Source organism: Nomascus leucogenys, chromosome 10 (assembly GCF_006542625.1).
Source record: "Nomascus leucogenys isolate Asia chromosome 10, Asia_NLE_v1, whole genome shotgun sequence".
NCBI lineage: Eukaryota > Metazoa > Chordata > Mammalia > Primates > Hylobatidae > Nomascus > Nomascus leucogenys.
In genome coordinates, this window is record NC_044390.1 from 61,540,151 (window position 1) to 61,548,296 (window position 8,146).

The window sequence follows — 8,146 nt, forward strand, 5'->3', positions numbered from 1 at the left end:
GCCTACTGTTCAAAGAAAGCAGTCATGCAGGCCTGCACTAAATCAAACAGCTGACTGACAATCACCCCCTCCTCCCTATTTCCTTTACTCAATAAATACGAAGGGCTCTAGAAGCTCAGGGGCCTTGTTCACTAGAAGCAAGGAGCCCCCCGACCTTCTTTTAAAACACATATTTTTGTTTTTGTCTTTATTTCTGCATTCGTCCTGCTTTGTTCAGTCCACCAGGGTCTGTGGCAAAGTGGTGTCATGAACAGGGACTTCAAGGACGTGAATGAAGGTCTGCTGGAGCGGAGGAAGTGAAACTAACAAGATGAATGAGGACCCTGGGACAAATATGCCAGCAGGGAATATAAGATCAGTGCTCTAAAGAAGTACCGGGAATGGGAAGTTTCTGAATCAGGGTAACATAGGGCAGAATTTGTCTGTTGAAGAAAAACATTATGTGCAATTTCTTAAAGTTCTGTTGAAACAGTCTGGAGCTCAAGTTAATTCACAGACATTAACTAGGCTTCTGCAGGAGGTTATTACACATAACCCATGGTTTCTGCAGGCAGACATTCTCAATGTGGGAAATTGGGACAAAATAGAAGAGGGATTGAAACGGGCTCATCAAGAAGGTCTCAAAGTAGACCCTTCTGTTTTTTCTGCTTGGGTTTTTGTTCACACGGTCCTACTGCCATTGTCTTATTATTCTGTCAGACAGCAGGAGTCAGATTCTGAGTCTCAAGAATTAAAAACATCATTTGTTTCTCTGACAGCGCCTATTGAAAATAATGAGCAGGAGAAAGGGGAGGAGAATTGGCTGTTTGCTAAGCAGGAAATAGGAGAGGAGAATTGACCTCTGCCACCCCATCCAGTAACAGAAGTAGAAACCCATGTATGAAAAATTTTGCACGCTGCTGCTATGGCTGGGGAACCTTTAGGACCTTGCAGTTTTCCAATTACTGTAAGGCCTGATCTGAATGATCCGCAACATCTTTTTCAAGAGCACACTCCTGTAGAGTTTAAATTACTAAAATAATTAAAAGCTAGTGTGGTTAATAATGGGGTGCAAAGCCTGTTTACTATAAGGCTGTTAGAATCAATGTTCAGAGCCATGCGCCTCCCACCCTTTGATGTAAAACATTTGGCTTGCACTTGCTCATCTGTCAGTGCATATCTCACATGGAGTTTAGATTGACAAGAAATGTGCACAGACCAGGCTAGGCAGAATTGCACCTCTGGTCAAGGAAACACTACAGAGAAAATGCTGACAGGCAGTGACCCCTTTTCAGATCTGGTACAACAACTGACACTCCCAGAGGCCGCTTACCACCAGTCTGCCTTAGCCACCAAGCATACTTGGAGCACAATTCCTGAAGAGGGAGTTGCAGTGCATCTTTTCTACTTGTCATGCAGGGATCATGGGAACCTTATGCACAATTTATCACGTGGCTGCAAGAGGCAGTGTGGCATCAGGTCCCTCATGCCTCTTCTACAGAAATGCTTTCCATAACTCTAGCCTATGAAAACGAAAATGCAGATTGCGAGCATGCAATGGCTCCTGTGAGATCCACAAAGAACTTGGGGAATTACCTTAAAGCCTGTCAGGATGTAGGAACTGAATTTCATCATTCTACAATGTTAGCTTAAGCAATGGCTAGTTTAGTAGTTGACAAATCTAAAAGGAGCCAAGGGTCAAACCCCAAAGTGGGAAAATGTTATAATTGTGGAAAAACTGGACGTTTTAAAAAGGAATGCCACCAGATCTCAGAACAGAAAGAATTTTACAATGTGGTGCCCCTGCCAGCAGAAAAAATGCCAGGACTCTGTCCTCGCTGTAACAAAGGAAATCATTTGGCTATACAATGCCACTCAAAATTTCATCAGAATGGCACCCCACCTGTTGGGAAACGATAAGGGGGCCTGGACCCGGGCCCCTCAGACAATGAGGGCATTCCCAGTTCAGACCACAACCCCACTTCAGGGGTGGGTCCCAGGACAAATATTGATTCCCTCGCCCCAGGAACACCAGGAAGTGCAGGATTAGATCTCCCTGCCAGAGAAAGAATTACACTAGTTGGAGGACACAAACCTACAAAAGTTCCCACTGGCATTTGGGGACATTTACCAGCTGGATACATGGGACTAATTTTAGGCAAAGCTGCCTTAACTTGCAAGGCATCAGTGTAGCCCACAGAGTAGTTGACTCCGATTATGAAGGAGAAATTGAAGTAGTTTTAATGTCACAAGCTCTTTGGGTTTTTGAACTGGGGGAATATATAGTGAAATTACTGCCTATCCCCTGCAAATTACACCCTTCTCCATGAAAGGAGAAATGAGGAAATAAAGGATTTGAGAGCACAACTACATGAGAAATCTATTTATCACAACCCATGGCCTCTAACAGACCCATCTGTGTAGTGCAAATTAAAGGAAAAAAATTTTTATAAGCTTATAGACACAGGAGCTGATATGTCAGTAATATCTAGTAAGGATTGGCCTCCATCTTGGCCCCTCAGACGAACATCCACATCCCTAGTGGGAGTAGGAGCTGCTCAAAGCATTCAACAGAGTGCTGAAATTTTATCTTGTCTTGGTCCGGATGGACAATCATGTACTTTCCAGCCTTATGTTGCAAATATAGCTATCAATTTATGGGGTCGAGACTTACTTACAGCTTGGGATATGAGATTTTCAAATGAAAACTTTGATAACCCAGGATTTAAAATGTTGAAAGACATGGGATATCAGAGTGGGAAAGGTTTAGAAAAATTCCTACAAGGAAATCCTAACCTGATATCAATAACTGGAAAGACAGACAGAAAAAGATAGAGACATCAGGATTTATGATTGTGGTCATTAATATTTCTCCTCTACCGACTGCTTTGCTGCTAGAATGGCTGACTGACAAACCTGTGTGGGTGGATCAATGGCCCCTATCACAGGAGAAACTAGCTCAATTCCATCAGCTAGTAAAAGAGCAATTGGATGCGTGACATATTGAGGAGTCAGTTAGCTTCTGGAATTCACCAGTATTTGTAATTCCACAGAAGTCAGGAAAATGGTGATTGCTACATGATTTGAGAGTTATTAATGCACAGATTAAACCAATGGGTGCATTACAGCAAGGTCTGCCATCCCTGGCAGCCATTCCAAGGGACTGGCCTCTTGTAGTAATAGATCTTAAAGATTGTTTCTTAACTATACCATTACATGAGAAAGATAAGCCTCGATTCGCCTTCTCTGTGCCTTCTATTAATAAAAAATAACGTGTTTCTCATTATCAATGGAGAGTTTTACCTCAAGACATGCTTAACAGTCCCACATTATGTCAGCATTTTGTGCAAAGAGCATTAAAAGAGCCTCAAAATATGTTTCCCACTGCATATGTCACTCATTACATGGATGATATTCTTTTGGCTGCTCCTACAAATCAAATATTGCATCAATTATTCAGAGAAGTAAAGTGAGCTCTTGTTAAATGGAAGCTCAAAATTGCGCCAGAGAAAGTGCAAACAACTTCCCCATACCATTACTTACGAATTATTGTCATGGAGAGGAGTGTATGGCCTCAGAAAATTGTTCTCTGTAAAGACAAGTTACAGAGTTTAAATTATTTTTGACAATTGTTAGGGGACATTAATTGGTTGTGTCCAATGCTAGGTATTGCTACTTATCAACTTACACATCTTTATCAAACCCCACAAGGAGATTCTTCTTTAAATTCCCTGCAGCAGCTTACAAAAGAGGCAGAAGCTGTTACAATTGAGCAAATGCTTCAACAACGACATGCCTCATGGCTGCAGCCGCAAAAACCTTTGCTTTTGTTTATTTTTCCTACCCCCTATTCTCCAACAGGACTCATGGGCCAATAATTAGAGAAATCTGTAACAGTGATAGAATGGCTATTTTTATCTAATCAAACAGAGAAAACTTTGCAAGTCTATCTTTCCTTAATTACACAAATAGTGACTATGGGCAGGCATAGGTCAAAAATGCTTACAGGTGTAGGGAAAAGAGAGATCAGACTGTTACTGTGTCTATGTAGAAAGGGAAGACATAAGAGACTCCATTTTGAAAAAGACCTATACTTTAAACAATTGCTTCGCTGAGATGTTGTTAATTTGTAGCTTTGCCCCAGCCACTTTGCCCCAACCTGGAGCTCACAAAAACATGTGTTGTATGAAATCAGGGTTTAAGGGATCTAGGGCTGTGCAGGACGTGCCTTTTTTTTTTTTTTTTTTTTTTTTTTTGAGACGGAGTCTCGCTCTGTCGCCCAGGCTGGAGTGCAGTGGCGCGATCTCGGCTCACTGCAAGCTCCGCCTCCCGGGTTCACGCCATTCTCCTGCCTCAGCCTCTCCGAGTAGCTGGGACTACAGGGGCCCGCCACCACGCCCAGATAATTTTTTGTATTTTTAGTAGATACGGGGTTTCACTGTGGTCTCGATCTCCTGATCTCGTGATCTGCCCGCCTCAGCCTCCCAAAGTGCTGGGATTACAAGTGTGAGCCACCGCGCCCAGCCTAGGATGTGCCTTGTTAACAAAATGTTTACAAGCAGTATACTTGGTAAAAGTCATTGCCATTCTCTAGTCTCAATAAACCAGGGGCACAATGCACTGCAGAAAGCCGCAGGGACCTCTGCCCTTGAAAGCGGGGTATTGTCCAAGGTTTCTCCCCATGTGATAGTCTGAAATATGGCCTTGTGGGATGAGAAAGACCTGACTGTCCCCCAGCCTGACACCCATAAATGGTCTGTGCTGAGGTGGATTAGTAAAAGAGGAAAGCCTCTTGCAGTTGAGATAGAGGAAGGCCACTGTCTCCTGCCTGCTCCTGGGAACTGAATGTCTTGGTATAAAACCCGATTGTACATTTGTTCAGTTCTGAGATAGGAGAAAAACCGCCCTATGGTGGGAGGTGAGACATGTTTGCAGTAATGTGCTTTGTTATTCTTTACTCCACTGAGATGTTTGGGTGGAGAGAAACAAATCTGGCCTATGTGCACATCCAGGCATAGTACCTTCCCTTGAACTTAATTATGACATAGATTCTTTTGCTCACATGTTTTTTGCTGACCTTCTCCTTATTATCACTCTGCTCTCCTACTACATTCCTTTTTGCTAAAATAATGAAAATAATAATCAATAAAAACTGAGGGAATTCAGAGGCCGGTGCCGGTGCAGGTCCTTGGTATGTTGAGCGCCGGTCTGCTGGGCCCACTGTTGTTTCTCTATACTTTGTCTCTGTGTCTTATTTCTTTTCTCAGACTCTCATCCCACCTGACTAGAAATACCCACAGGTGTGGAGGGGCAGGCCACACCTTCAAGAGGATATGACCCTGATAAGATTATTGTTCCTTTCGACTCCCAGCAACAGGCCTCAGCATAGGAAATATCGAGTGAATGGCAAACTGCTCTCACAGATTTTGTAGGTGCAATAGATAATCATTATCCCTCAGACAAAATTTTGCAGTTTTATAAAGTCCATTCTTTCATTCTTCCTGTGATCACTCTTCACAAGCCTATTCCAGATGGAAAAACTTATTTTACTGATGGCTCTTCCAAAGGTCGCGCAGCTATTTATGGACCTAAACATATTCGAACAATAAGGACCTCTGGGGTTTCAGCTTAATGCTCAGAATTAATTGAGTCATTCTAGTTTTAGAGATTACAGCTTCAACTCCTATTAATATTGTCTGTGATTCAGCTTATGTTGTAAATGTAGCCAGTCACATAGAAACTGCTACAATTAAAAGTACATTAGAGCCAGAATTGCTTAACTTGTTCCTAAGACTTCAACAAGCTGTTAATTCTCATGCTGCTCCTTTTCATATTTCTCATATCCATTCTCACACCCATCTCCCTGGACCATTATCTTTAGGCAGTGACAAAGCAGATAAATTGATTCGTTCTCATGCATTACTGCATCCTCGGATGTTTCATCTGCCTCACAGCCAGTCTCGAGCTGTTGTGCAAGCTTGTCCCACTTGTCAGCATGTCACTGGTGTTATACCCATGGAAGGATGAAATCCCTCAGGCTTGGCTCCAGATGAAATATGGCAAATGGATGTTACACCTATAGCAGTCTTTGGCAAGCTTAGCTATTTTCATGTGACTATAGACACTTATTCTCATATGCTGCATGCTACATGCCAAACAGGTGAGATAGCTGGTCATGTATGGTGACATTGTCATCATTTGCTCATATGGGGGTCCCTAAACAATTAAAAACTGACAATGGATGTTTGGAACAGACCCCGCAAAATCTGGCTATAAACTGGCCCCAAAGCTGGCCATAAACAAAATCTCTGAAGCACTGTGACATGTTCGTGATGGCCATGACTCCCACACTGGAAGGTTGTGGGTTTACCGGAATGAGGGCAAGGAACACCTGGCCCACCCAGGGCAGAAAACCACTTAAAGGCATTCTTAAACCACAAACAATAGCGTGAGCAATCTGTGCCTTAAGGACATGCTCCTGCTGCAGATAACTAGCGAGACCCATCCCTTTATTTCGGCCCATCCCTTTGTTTCCCATAAGGAATACTTTTAGTTAATCTATAATCTATAGAAACAATACTTATCACTGGCTTGCTGTTAATAAATATGGAAGGACAATGGAAAGCTCCAGTGGGTTTACTGACATGGGGATGAGGGTATGCTTGTGTTTTTACAGGAGATGGACAAACCATTTGGGTGCCCTCGAGGTGCATGCAACCATGGAATGAGAGACTGGAGGGATCCAAGGTGGCCAACCATGGGCCCAGTCCCTCTGGTATGGGCCATCAGTCAGCTGAGCCTGAGTGTGAAGATGGAGAGAAGGCTCATCAGAGTCATGATGACATCAACCCCCATAACCTGAGGGCAACTCAAGAAAAACACGCAGGAAGCTGAGAAAATGCTGGAGTGTCAGGGCCAGGCAAAAACCCCTGAATCCATGTCCTTCGACATGTTAGCCATAATGTCCTGTGCAGTATATTTTCTCTGTGCAGAGGTAGAAACATATTTGGCATATGTTCCTAATCTCCCAGTAGTATGGCCTGTTCTTTGGATCGACACTCCCCCTGAGATCTATCATGATCAGGGAGCATGCAATCCAGGACCCCTAACTCCCCCTGATGTATAACAGTTAGACTCTCAGAACAATGTCATCAATTATATGGCCCCACTGGAAGGGACTCCCCTGGTGTATCACTACAAAGACGTTGCTCAACTGTAGTAGCTGTCTTACAATTCAAGCTCAAGCACGATTGAGTCACCATGGAAGAGTCATGTGCTTATTAGGTCTTAGTTCTATTAATGTAACTGGTGTGCTAACCAACCATTCCCAGCCCCATCACCCCAATTGTGTTCACTATATGGAATGGATTCCTTTCAATAGTTCCTACTCCCTCCATGGACCCACTGTCTTGGCCCACTGGCTAGAAGACAATCTATGTTAACTGGAGACATCGTGGATTGGGGACCTAAAGGTCAACTAGATGGTAAACATGAAAATCAGACATCATGGCACAAACTTCACTGACATTGGTAGCAGGCTTTTAATGCTTCTTCTTTATACCACACTGGGATCCAATCCCATTCTGCTGCCTGGGTTGCTTGGCATGGAACAGGCTTTAGCCTGCCTCTTCTTCAGTGGCAATAACTAGGTAGGAAACGTCCAATTCAAGAAACAATATGGAAAGCAGCAGTCCTATTTACAAATGGTAGTATCTGGATAGGGGTACTCTCTAATACTAGTACTGCTACTTGACATAGTTTTGATGTTACATTTGTAAAGAGTATCACCACTAAATTTACGGTTTGTGTTTTTAATCCTTATGTCTTTATGGCAGCTAAGAAGGACCAGCTCCAGGTAAACAATACCCAATTGACCTGTAAATCTCGTCAGCTATATCACTGCATTAATCATAGCACATTGTAAACACATCTCTACCTTGATGATTATGGGTCACATCCCTAGGGTATGGATTCCTGTTAATCTGTCTGAGCCTTGGGCTGCCACCCCTGCTTTGCACTTCATGAAACTTCTTCTAACTCAGCTTACTCATTGTACCCGTAAAGCCTTAGGCATGATAATTTTTGCTATTATTTCCTTGATCACATTAATAACATCTGTAGTAATGTCCTGTGTAGCTTTGCATAGTTCTGTTCAAACAGCTCAGTA